The sequence below is a fragment of the Salvelinus alpinus genome, chromosome 3, assembly GCF_045679555.1.
Source record: "Salvelinus alpinus chromosome 3, SLU_Salpinus.1, whole genome shotgun sequence".
Taxonomy (NCBI): Eukaryota; Metazoa; Chordata; class Actinopteri; order Salmoniformes; family Salmonidae; genus Salvelinus; species Salvelinus alpinus.
This window is the reverse complement of record NC_092088.1, coordinates 58057308-58069354: the sequence shown is the minus strand read 5'-3', so window position 1 is coordinate 58069354 and position 12047 is coordinate 58057308.

The following is a 12047-nucleotide window of genomic DNA, read 5'->3' as shown; positions in this document are numbered from 1 at the left end:
TCAATTAATAGACCAATAAGAGAGTCCCAAACCCCTCTCCCAATAACAGCACATTTTTCAGTTTTTCCTTCCCAACTCATACCACTCAGACAGTCCTAGCCAAATTCTTGCTTGAGAAATTGCCCCTTTCTAAGAAGCTTTTTTTGTTTATTTTTGACCTTTCTAATGGAAAACAATCACCGTAAGGAGATAAAAACTGCTGCATTGGACCTTTTAAAATTGTGCGGTGCAACTTTTCTCTGTTAACTAATTGGAAGGGAAGTACATTGTGGGTAACTAATTCTCTTGTAGTTTCGATACAGTATAATTGAATACTGTTTTGGAACATTGTGGAAACCAGCCAAGTGAAGTGAGTAATAGTGCAAATCCTCTGGGGAGGCAGCAACCAGTTCCAAAGTTGGTACAAAGAGGCAGTGATGCTGTGTATTTTTTCCTTTGTAGGAAGTATGACATTGCCATTTGGTTTGTTCTTCTATGGACATCCAGGAAATGTGTAACAGGATCTACAACTTCATATTCCAAAAATGTAATGGGATTTTACAGGTCAATGGCCAACCGGAACTGTAGTCAGAGTGGGTTTATTCATGAGTTTATGACCTTCGAAGGTGATTCCTTTAATAAGCTGTGGGAACCAGTGCCCTAGGGAGCGGGCTGTTTACACAAAACATTCTATGTATGTCATACTGGTACACCCTGTGGTCCTGGAGGTTCTCACTTCCAAAGTCAACATTGAAACAAGGCCATAAAAATAACACAAAACAAACAAATTAGAAATGCATCTTGGTCCTTAATCTTTAAAAAATAAGTTTAATAAAAAAATTGCAGAAAGAGAATCAAATGTCCAGTTTTTAAATAGGCTATATTTTTTATGATTCTAGGCAGGTGTTTACTGGCATTTCGGGCACATGCCAGATGGGCTGGTCTAGATTTAGCCTAGTGGCCCTGACAAACTTTGATTTTTGGCACAAAATTATAATTATATGGCAAATATTGGTAGCCTCAAGGGAAACAATTAGCCGATACTGGGACCTTAAAAAATGGTCCGTTTGGGGGCATCAAAGGAGAAGAATTGTCCTGTGTGTTCTAAATGTCTGGGACGATTTTTGGTACGCTTCTGCCCCAAATTAAGTTGTTTTAAAAGTGCCTACTTATGTGCACAAACAGACATTAAATTAATTCAGACAACGTTTGAATGGAAAAGTTGTCAGTTCGTGGAGGGAGGTGGGTGTGACCAATTACGAAGAAAAGTGTCACAGTTCAACTCCAAAGCGATGAATGACTACAGAACTACAAACGCCTAGTGTTACTGTATATGAAAAGGCAGGACTTCGATCAGTTAGGTAGCTAACGTTACACTGCTTAGTCCGGTTTAGAATGACTTTTGCCAACATCGACATCAACATAACTTGGTCAAAATGTATTATCCACCTAACTCGTTCCTGAACTGGGGCAAACCAGAAATATTCTGCACTACTTTTAATAATGGGTAAGTAGTAATTACATACGAAATAACTTATTTGATACATTTTTGTTAGTGAGTAGACATACACGAAGACCGAACGAATATTTTACATCTTAAATACTATTTTGTAGTTTGAGGAAGCCATACAGTGATACTTGAATTGAAATATAAGTACTGTACACATATAAGGGCCAACTAGGGTGCAGTTAAATGGATGCAATAAGAGTCATTATTTACATATTTATGGATACATTTGAACGATAACTTCCCTCTGAAATTGACGTTTCGGAAGTGAAACACGAATGACGCGCTGGCTGATAAATTAAAAAAATGTGTGGACTACAGAGCACTCGTGTAAAGGGCGGTTTACAGAGATAAAAGGAAGCATGCAATGTCAGCATGAGATTGAAGTCGAGCTTCCTGTTCCTTTTTGTATTTTTAAAAACGAAGTGTAAAACTTTTTCAAATCCAATAGTCTTTGAACCGTTGGCAATCTTATAAAGCCCTTTGGAGAACTGTCTTATTACGCACATTTAATTCTGCCAATCCAAAATATGAACGGAATGCATACTCAATATATTATTTATCAACATTTCTATAGGGCCCGTGTTTGTGATGAGACTAGAGTGCCGAGTCATATACTTTCATTTCTGAGTGACAAGAAGATAGGGGGGCGTGAGCTATCTAGAATGCAGCACCTGTTTCATGGACATTATCCCAAGTGCACTGGTTCAGTTTAGATTGCAGTTCTTTCGTTACCACAAACATAAAACGACTGGAAGAGGTGAATGCAAACACCCATCTATCCAATTCAGCCCATTCACCTCAGATGGGACAGGAGACAAGGACAGGTTGCCTCTAGATAACACATTTCCAAAATATTTAAGCCCTAGTGTTCCATATACTCTACAACCAAAAAGCTATGTCTTTTCCCTGGCCTGAATGAAACAAATTTTCTGTCTCAGAATGAGTACTCTGGGACTTCCCTCTCTCTCTCATATCCATTCATGTGGTTTATGTTTGGCTCAGTTAGCTGGCTACATTCATCAGATAAGCTGTGAATAGAACAGTCATTTTCATATTGCTCTTCAGAAACCACAAAGGTGACCTTAATCTAAAGTTCCTCCCTCCCTGTATTCTGTGTTTTAGCTTAGGTAGACTGAAAGACAGGTCCCACCCAAATCAGTTTACATTTAAGATGGACAGAAAACCAACTGTATTTACATGCACGGCACACAGTTGACAGAATTACACTGAGCGAGGTCATCTCCTCTTCCCATGATTGATGGGAGTGGAACTAGAACACATTCTGGTGATTCTCATTTAGAATGAACTCCCCCCTCGTATTAGCTTCATCAACAGGAGCTGCATTTTGCTGTATCACAGGATGGAGGTAATGGTAATTCTGCAGAATAGTGTATGTCTTTCTGTACTTGTGGAGCTCTGGTCACTGCATACTGAAAACGCTAAACAGAAATAGTTGATGGTGGTTGGAGCTTGTGGCACTATATGGTTAACAGTTGTGAAGGTTCACATGTAAAACCTAGTTTTGTAACGATACGTCAGTTTACAACGGCACCCCAGTCTGTTTTTAGTCAGTGGGACTGGTTTCCAGTAAAAACCTGCCATTGTTGAGTAGAAGAGAAAAGGAAGTGGTGGCCTTGAAACTTGCATTCATAAAACAACGTGTGTAGTGTTGAAATGGCAGTCTGAGTCTGAACACGTTTGATTTTAGTATTGTACTCAAAACTGGTGTCAGTACTGGTGGTGCAATAGTCTAATATTCACAACTTGAATAAAGCTAATGTTGAGTATATTGCGTTTAATATCTACAGTTATGGAGAAGAGCAATAAAAGAGGAATTGGCCAATAGGTAATCAGAACAGTTGATGAAGTGATAGCAAAGTGAAGTCCTTAAAATCATACTTCAGAATAAATTTAAATATTTTTGGTGTTTAGTATTTTATTAGGATCTTCATTAGCTGTTGCAAATAGAGGTCGACCGATAATGATTTTTCAACAACGATACCGATACCGATTATTGGAGGACCAAAAACATCCGATACCGATTAATCGGCCGATTTGTTTTTGTTTATTTGTAATAATGACAATTACAACAATACTGAATGAACACTTATTTTAACTTAATATAATACATCAATAAAATCAATTTAGCCTCAATTAAATAATGAAACATGTTTAATTTGGTTTAAATAATCCAAAAACAAAGTGTTGGAGAAGAAAGTAAAAGTGCAATATGTGCCATGTAAGAAAGCTAACGTTTAAGTTCCTTGCTCAGAACATGAGAACATATGAAAGCTGGTGGTTCCTTTTAACATGAATCTTCAATATTCCCAGGTAAGAAGTTTTAGGTTGTAGTTATTATAGGACTATTTCTCTCTATACCATTTGTATTTCATTAACCTTTGACTATTGGATGTTCTTATAGGCACTTTAGTATTGCCAGTGTAACAGTATAGGTTCCATCCCTCTCCTCGCTCCTACCTGGGCTCGAACCAGGAACACAACGACAACAGACACCCTCGAAGCAGCCTTACCCATGCAGAGCAAGGGGAACAACTACTCCAAGTCTCAGAGCGAGTGACGTTTGAAACGCTATTAGCGCGCACTCCGCTAACTAGCTAGCCATTTCACATCGATTACACCAGCCTAATCTCAGGAGTTGATAGGCTTGAAGCACAGCGAAGAGCTTCTGGCAAAACGCAGGAAAGTGCTGTTTGAATTAATGCTTACGAGCCTGCTGCTGTCTACCACCGTTCAGTCAGACTGCTCTATCAAATCATAGACTTAGTTATAACATAATAACACACAGAAATACGAGCCTTAGGTCATTAATATGGTAGAATCCGGAAACTATAATCTCGAAAACAAAACGTTTATTCTTTCAGTGAAATACGGAACCGTTCCGTATTTTATCTAACGGGTTGCATCCATAAGTCTAAATATTCCTGTTACATTGCACAACCTTCAATGTTATGTCATAATTACGTAGAATTCTGGCAAATTAGGCGGCCCAAACTGTTGCATATTCACTGACTCTGCGTGCAATGAACGCAAGAGAAGTGACACAATTTAACCTGGTTAATATTGCCTGCTAACCTGGATTTCTTTTAGCTAAATATGCAGGTTTAAAAAATATATACTTCTGTGTATTGATTTTAAGAAAGGCATTGATGTTTATGGTTAGGTACACATTGGAGCAACGATACGCACCGCATCGATTATATGCAACGCAGGACACACTAGATAAACTAGTAATATCATCAACCATGTGTAGTTAACTAGTGATTATGATTGATTGATTGATTGATTGTTTTTTATAAGATAAGTTTAATGCTAGCTAGCAACTTACCTTGGCTTCTACTGCATTCGCGTAACAGGCAGGCTCCTCGTGGAGTGCAATTTAATCAGGTGGATAGAGTGTTGGACTAGTTAACTGTAAGGTTGCAAGATTGAATCCCCCGAGCTGACAAGGTAAAAATCTGTCGTTCTGCCCCTGAACGAGGCAGTTAACCCACCGTTCCTAGGCCGTCATTGAAAATAAGAATGTGTTCTTAACTGACTTGCCTAGTTAAATAAAGATTAAATAAAGGTGTAAAAAAAAAACGGCCAAATCCGTGTCCAAAAATACCGATTCCCGATTGTTATGAAAACTTGAAATCGGCCCTAATTAATCAGCCATTCCAATTATCATAATATCATATTGTACGCTTTCTTGAATTTGTTCTGGATTTGGAGATTGTGAAAAGACTCTTGGTGGCATGTTTGGTGGGGTAAGTGTGTGTATCAGAGCTGTGTGTAAGTTGACTATGCAAACAATTTGAAATTTTCAACACATTAATGTTTCTTATTAAAAGAAGAAGTGGTGCAGTCAGTCTCTCCTCAACTCTTAGCTAAGAGAGACTGGCATGCACAGCATTAATATCGGTGGAGGCTGCTGAGGGGAGGATGCCTCATAATAATGTCTGGAACAGAGCGAATGGAATGGCATCAAACACATGGAAACCATGTGTTTAATGTTGTTGATACCTTTCCACTTATTCCGCTCCAGCCATTACCACGTGTCCGTCGTCCCCAATTAAGGTACCACCAACCTCCTGTGATTAATTTTAGCCCTCTGATTACAACGAAGAGCAAGACATGCCACTCTGTTCTGGGCCAGCTGCAGCTTAACTAAGTCTTTCTTTGTAGCACTTGACCACATGACTGGACAATAATCAAGATAAGACAAAACTAGAGCCTGCAGGACTTGCTCTTTGGAGTGTGGTGTCAAAAAAGCAGAGCATCTCTTTAATATGGACAGACCTCTCCCCGTATTTACAACCATTGAATCTATATGTTTTGACCATGCCTGTTTACACTCTAAGGTAACACCAATTATTTTGGTCTCTTTAACTTGTTCAACAGCCACATCATTCATTACCAGATTCAGCTGAGGTTTAGAGCTTAGGGAATGATTTGTACCAAATACAATACTCTTAGTTTTAGAGAACTTCAGGACCAGTTTATTACTGGCCACCCAGCCCAAAACTGACTGCAACTCTTTGTTAAGGGTTTCAGTGACTTCATTAGCTGTGGTTGCTGATACATATATGGTTGAATCATCAGCCTACATGGACACACAAGCTTTGTTTAATACCAGTGGCAGGTCATTGGTAAAAAAATAAAAAGAGTAGAAGGCCTAGAGAGCTGCCCTGCAGTACACCACACCCTGAATGTTTGACATAAGAGAGGCTTCTATTAAAGAAAACCTTTTAAGTTCTGTTAGATACAGTTGAAGTCGGAAGTTTACATACACTGACACGGAACCCAAACCGGCTGCGCGCGTGTGCCATTGTGCATAAATTTATTTTGCCCCCCCCACACCAAACGCGATCACGACACACAGGTACAATTATCAAAACAAACTCTGAACCAATTACATTAATTTGGGGACAGGTCGAAAGGAAATGCACAAATGAAATGCACAATGACCTCTACTCCGACAATTAATCCACACATAAAACGGCCAACCGAATCGTTTCTAGTCATCTCTCCTACTTCCAGGCCTTTTCATCGTTTAACTTATATGGTGATCGCATCTAAACTTTCATTGTATTACCACGACTACCGGCAAAACAGTTTGTCTTTCAATCACCCACGTGGGTATAACTAATGAGGAGATGGCACGTGGGTACCAGCTTCTATAAACCAATGAGGAGATGGGAGAGGCAGGACTTGCAGCGCGATCTGCGTCAGAAATAGGAATGAGTTCTATTTTAGCCCTTGGCGTCGCAGACGCTCGTTGGCGCGCGCGAGCAGTGTGGGTGCAATAATTGAATAACAAGGATTTCTTCATTTATTTTGCGACGCTCGCGCACGCGACGTGTCCGGTCTGGTCAGCATGTTAGGTTGGAGTCATTAAAACTTGTTTATCAACCACTCCACAAATTTCTTGTTAACAAACTATAGTTTTGGCAAGTCGGTTAGGACATCTACTTTGTGCATGACACAAGTAATTTTTCCATCAATTGTTTACAGACCGATTATTTCACTTATTTCACTGTATCACAATTCCAGTGGGTCAGAAGTTTACATACACTGAGTTGACTGTGCCTTTAAACAGCTTGGAAAATTCCAGAAAATTATGTCATGGCTTTAGAGGCTTCTGATAGGCTAATTGACATCATTTGAGTCAATTAGAGGTGTACCTGTGGATGTATTTCAAGGCCTACTTTCAAACTCAGTGCCTCTTTGCTTGACATCATGGGAAAATCAAAAACAAATCAGCCAAGACCTCAGAAAGAAAATTGTAGACCTCCACAATTCTGGTTCATCCTTGGGAGCAATTTCCAAACATCTGAAGGTACCACATTCATCTGTACAAACAATAGTACGCAAGTATAAACACCATGGGACCACGCAACTGTCATACTGCTCAGGAAGGAGATGCATTCTGTCTCCTAGAGATGAACGTACTTTGGTGCGAAAAGTGCAAATCAATCCCAGAACAACAGCAAAGGACCTTGTGAAGATGCTGGAGGAAACAGGTACAAAAGTATCTATATCCACAGTAAAAAGAGTCCTATATCGACATAATCCGAAAGACCGATTAGCAAGGAAGAAGCCACTGCTCCAAAACCACCATAAAAAAGCCAGACTACGGTTTGCAACTGCACATGGGGACAAAGATTGTACTTTTTGGAGAAATGTCCTCTGGTCTGATGAAACAAAAATAGAACTGTTTGGCCATAATGACCATAGTTATGTTTGGAGGGAAAAGGAGGCTTGCAAGCCGAAGAACACCAACCCAACCGTGAAGCATGGGGGTGGCAGCATCATGTTGTGGGGGTGCTTTGCTGCAGGATGGACTGGTGGACTTCACAAAATAGATGGCATCATGAGGGGGACAATTATGTGGATATATTGAAGCAACATCTCAAGACATCAGTCAGGAAGTTAAAGCTTGGTTCTTCCAAATGGACAATGACCCCAAGCATACTTTCAAAGTTGTGGGAAAATGGCTTAAGGACAACAAAGTCAAGGTATTGGAGTGGCCATCACAAAGCCCTGACCTCAATCCTATAGAAAATTTGTGGGCAGAACTGAAAAAGCGTGTGCGAGCAAGGAAGCCTACAAACCTGACTCAGTTACACCAGCTCTGTCAGGAGGAATGCATATTCAAAATTCACCCAACTTATTGTCAGAAGCTTGTGGAAGCCTACCCAAAACGTTTGACCCAAGTTAAACAATGTAAAGGCAATGCTACTAAATACTAATTGAGTGTATGTAAACTTCTGACCCACTGGAAATGTGATGAAAGAAATAAAAGCTGAAATAAATAATTCTCTCTACTATTATTCTGACATTTCACATTCTTAAAATAAAGTGGTGATCCTAACTGACCTAAGACAGGGAATTTTTACTAGGATTAAACGTCAGGAATTGTGAAAAACTGAGTGTAAATGTATTTGGCTAAGGTGTATGTAAACTTCCGACTTTGATGTTGAAAAGCCATAAAACATACAGTACCAGTTTGGACACACCTACTCATTCAAGGGTTTTTCTTTATTTTTACTATTTTCTACATTGTAGAATAATAGTGAAGACATCAAAACTATGAAATAACACATACAGTTGAAGTCGGAAGTTTACATTTACGTTTATATTTGAGATCCTTCAAAGGAGCCACCCCCTTTGCCTTGATGACAGCTTTGCACACTCTTGGCATTCTCTCAACCAGCTTCACCTGGAATGCTTTTCCAACAGTCTTGAATGAGTTCCCACATATGCAGAGCACTTGTTGGCTGCTTTTCCTTCACTCTGGGGTCCAACACATCCCAAATCATCTCAATCGGGTTGAGGTCGGGTGATTGTGGAGGCCAGGTCATCTGATGCAGCACTCCATCAGTGTCTTTCTTGGTAAAATAGCCCTTACACAGCCTGGAGGTGTGTTGGGTCATTGTCCTGTTGAAAAACAAATTATAGTCCTACTAAGCGCAAACCAGATGGGATGGCGTATCGCTGCATAATGCTGTGGTAGCCATGCTGGTTAAGTGTGCCTTGAATTCTAAATAAATCACTGACATTGTCACCAGCAAAGCACCCCCAAACCATCACACCTCCTCCTCCATGCTTCACGGTTGGAACTACACATGCGGACATCATCCGTTCACCTACTCTGCGTCTCACAAAGACACAGCTGTTGGATCCAAAAACCTAAAATTTGGCCTCATCAGACCAAAGGACAGATTTCCACTGGTCTAATGTTCATTGCACGTGTTTCTTGTCCCAAGCAAGTCTTTTCTTATTATTGGTGTCATTTAGTAGTGGTTTCTTTGCAGCAATTCGACCATGAAGGCACAATTCACGCAGTCGTCTCTGAACAGTTGATGTTGAGATGTGTCTTTTACCTGAACTCTGTGAAGCATTTATTTGGCCTGCAATCTTAGGTGCAGTTAACTCTAATGAACTTATCCTTTGCAGCATTGGTAACTCTGGGTCTTCCTTTCCTGTGGCAGTCCTCATGAGAGCCAGTTTCATCATAGTGCTTGATGGTTTTAGCAACTGCTTTTGAAGAAACTTTCAAGTTCTTGAAGTTTTCCAGATTGACTAACCTTCATGTCTTAAAGTAATGATGGACTGTCGTTCCTCTTTGCTCATTTGAGCTGTTCTTACCATAATATGGACTTGGTCTGTATACCACCCCTAACTTGTCACAACAGAACTGATTGGCTCAAACACATTAAGAAGGACAGAAATTCCACAAATGAACTTTTAACAAGTCACATCTGTTAATTGAAATGCATTCTTGGTGACTACCTCATGAAGCTGGTTGAGAGAATATCAAGAGTGTGCAAAGTTGTCATCAAGGCAAAGGGTGGCTAGTTTGAAGAATCTCAAATATTAAATATATTTTGATTTAACAATTTTTTGGTTACTACATGATTCTATATGTTTTATTTCATAGTTTCGATGTATTCACTATTATTCTACATAGTAGAAAATAGTAAAAAATAAAGAAAAACTCTTGAATGAGTAGGTGTGTACAAACTTTTCACTGGTACTGTTTGTTTTCTCAGCAACAGGTTATGGTCAATAATATCAAAGGCTGACTGAAATCTAACAGTACAGGTCCCACAATGTTCTTGCTATCAATTTATTTCAAACAATCATCAGTAATTCGTGTCATTGCAGTACATGTTTGTGTCAGTGCAGTACATATTTGAATCTAATGAAAGTGTATTTTCTATAAAGCAGTGAAGAGCTGTTCTCCTCCTGCTCCTGTTGAATGGGTTGTGGTATGCAATATCAGATACATTAGGTTTTAGTGCCATCTAGTGAAATTTTTTAGAGACGTTGGCTTTTACCCTTCCACTTGGTAGGGTTGTGTCTCTGTCTCAAGGTGGCACTGTTTTCACAGTAACCGTAGAAGAGTTTTTCCAATAATAATGTGAGCACCTCACAATGGTCAAATCATAATGGATAATGATGTACATTGTTGTTCCCACTAACACAAACTTTTTCTCAGTTGCTTACTAAAAAGTAAATTGATGGATTTGTCCTTTATCAAGACTGTTGATACACTAGGTGAAAATGTAATTCTGCTTTGATAACATGTAATCACCTAGTCTCTTTTATATGTAATGAGCCCTGTAACATTGTGTTGCATGTCTAGTTACTAGTATACCAGTATCAAAATGGTAAATGGGAAACACTAGAGTATGTTCTGTATTGTAGTGTAGGTCAAAGGTCATCCATCAGATGTTGACTGGCTCTCATTCAAGGGAATGTGGAGAGTGTGTTATCATGGTGTCTGTGATAGATCTCAGAATATTGACTTCCTCATGAAATCACACCCAACATCATTGTCTGTCTGAATGCTTCCTGCCCGTCTGCCTGGGCTGGGCTGGTGAGCTGCTCTATTCTCTCTGTCCCCTCTAGGATTGGAGGATATTGATTGGTTGTTTTGTGTCAGGTAGATTTATTGATAGGCATATTCTAAGCAGTGGGGAAGGAGGGGATGAGCAGTGAGAAAGTGTACAAACCAGTTTCACACTGTAGATTATTATAATGAGGACAGGGACACAGCTGTTGGCCTACACTGGCCTACTTTTCCTGACAAAGACATTGTGTGTGTGGGGTGTGTGTGTCTGTTCAGTATGCACGTGAGGGATTTCAGTTCCCACTTATTGTGTAAAATGGATCGAACTAATACATATAAGACATAACATAACATAAGACTTCATGCCCAGTAATTTTGTTGGCAGGTGTGGGGCTCTATTTCTTTTTCTACAAACTATAGTGATTTGTAGAATGTGTTATGAGAGACTAATGTAGTCAGATGGTCGACTAGGGCTGTGATGATTATGGATTTTTGGGGAACAATTGTCATACAAATGACCATGGTTATTGTCATAAAAGTATTTTTATTTGTTTTGCTTGTAATGCATCTTTGAAAATGAGCTACAGTATACAGTACATACCTAATGAATACAGCACAGCTTTGGTGACACCCCCGTCTCAAAAACGAATGGTTTTGACCGGTTGGAACTTTTGGAAATTAAGCTTTTCCTCCCGACCATGCCGTTCTTCTCGTAAAATAATTACCAATTTTACCCACTTCATGTGAAGAAAAAAAAGGTGGTTTTTGTGCCAGCCCGATGGTCGACATCACTCCCTGTACTAGGATAATACTAACATCCTGCTATTAACAACTCTGGGTGTCTCAGAACAGGCTTTACTCCTCCACTATACCTCCCACAAATTAATATTATTCCCACCTGTGGTGTCTCATCGTTGGTGGTCAGACACACTGTGAATCACCCACACAGTACAGTAGTTTATTTTGTCTGGAGTTGGAACTGAGGGGTAGGAAAGGAAATGTTGTGCATGCAATCTCACCCCCGCATATCTGACATGGTAGTGTAATTAATGAAGAATATGTCTGTGACCTGGCTGAGAACTAACTCTGTTAATCCTAATCCAGTCCTGACTCAGTTCCTCTTCTCCCCCGATTTAACCCAGACCTCCTGTAGGGCTGTAGAACTGTCCTCAGTCACGAGTTTGAAATGTCTCTACATTT